Here is a 1,974-nt window from a genome sequence, read left to right as displayed (position 1 = left end):
GTATGTAAGTATGTTATCAATCAGTTTCATTTCTGTATTTCTTGTCCATATATGTATAACAAAAACAGCATCTGCAACTACAACAAAAATGAATAACAGTGCAAAATATTCAAGACTGTTATAAACAAGTCAGTCATATGCACGACTTCAGAAAAAGTTATCGGCTGCTAAACAAAATTATGTTAACTGCTGATTGACAAGCGAAATTAATGTCTTCAACCCATTGATCGTCGAGTGACTATACGTTATTGAATATGAGCACCTCCTCCTCCTTATTTTTCTTTACAAAAGCAGAGTGTGATCTGATGGACATTTTGTTGCTATTTCTAATATGTTGGTTCAATATATCGCTATTTTATTCACTTGCTGACTCAGACTCGCCCACCCACTCGACTGCGCTAAATCAATATTTTGAACTATATATATGAGAGCACCATATATTTTGAATGATATATACGGAAGCACCAAAACCTTTTAAGTGCTTAGGGCCTGAATGGGTCTTAATCCGGCTCTGCTCCTGAAATAATAGGATTGATTTAATTGACTAATCCCTACCCCAAATTTTTAGCCTTGCGAATATATTAGACAGATTAAGGGCGGTGGATAGCCAGAATCATTAGAACGCCAGATAAAATGCCTAGATGTATTTAGCCACGGTTAAAGTTAAGATTTCAAATCATGCCATGCTCAAGTTTACCTTTCATGCCTCAAGGAGTCAGAAAATAAAGTATTAATCAAAAACTGAGATCGATGGTATCAACCAGCTCTCACTTTCCAGATTTTCAGGCTTTGTGCCTATGCTAGACACATTTCAGACATGGCGAGAGTGGTTAAACTGCCAGAATTATGAGAATGTCGGACAAAATGCCTTGTTGATATTCGTTTTGATTTCAAACCCTATCGAAATCTATTTATTCTTTTAGGATCGATATACAGAGTACCAGAGAGAAGATCCTGCATAAAATCCACTATCGTATTTCCTACTGCCATTAATACTGGAAAATGTCCTTTTTAAGTTTGTACAAAGTAACACTTATCGCACTGAAAGCAGGTAGTGTATCAATTTGATAATCAATTTATTAGAATTTGTTGGATGATTTAATATATAAATGCAACTAAACGAGGGAAAATCTGAGCTGATGCATTTTGGAAGAAAGACTATACGAAAACAGCCATACTCTTTTCCTTAAAGGGAACTAACTGCTCACAGCATCTAATAATATCAGAGACCAAGGAGTAATTGTTGATAACAATCTCAGTTGGAGTGCCCACAGCAGCAATAAGGTCGATATAGCTCGTAGGATGAGCTCCTGGATCTTAAGAACCTTCCCGTCCAGAGAACAAGGTGTCATCATTCCGCTTTTCTCTTCCTTTGTACGACCACACCTCGAATACTGCTGCCCCCTGTGGTCTCCCCATACAAAATAAAACATCTCGAAAATTGAATCACCCTAGAGGGCACTCACTAAGTGAATAAAGGGCATAACTAATCTCGATTACTGGGACAGCCTTAAAGCCTTGAAACTCTACTCTCTCCAGCGCCGCCGCGATCGGTACATCATTTGCACAATGTGGAGAATATACCGCCAGCATTGCCCAAACGACCTGAACATTAGCTTCAAGGTTCAACCAAAGCTGAGACCACGGGCCATACGTCCCCTGCCCAATTCAGGATCAAATCATATAGGTACACTGCGACACAATTTCTTTTCCTCAACAGGTCCTGCCCTGTTTAACATTGTCCTAAAACAGATCAAAGAGGAAAAGGATCCCATCACCTTTAAACGGAGTCTGGACAAATTTCTTCAGGGAATACCAGATAAGTCACCCATACCTGGATACAACTCACTCAACAAGAACTTACTACTTGAATGGACCATAATACCACAAAACTTGACTTAAAAAGGATTTAGATAATCCTATCAGGCGGTGCTATGAAGTTAGACATGGCCTGGACCAATCTTTGGTCGAAAC

Source organism: Octopus bimaculoides, chromosome 4 (assembly GCF_001194135.2).
Source record: "Octopus bimaculoides isolate UCB-OBI-ISO-001 chromosome 4, ASM119413v2, whole genome shotgun sequence".
Lineage (NCBI taxonomy): Eukaryota > Metazoa > Mollusca > Cephalopoda > Octopoda > Octopodidae > Octopus > Octopus bimaculoides.
This window is presented reverse-complemented; position numbering follows the sequence as displayed.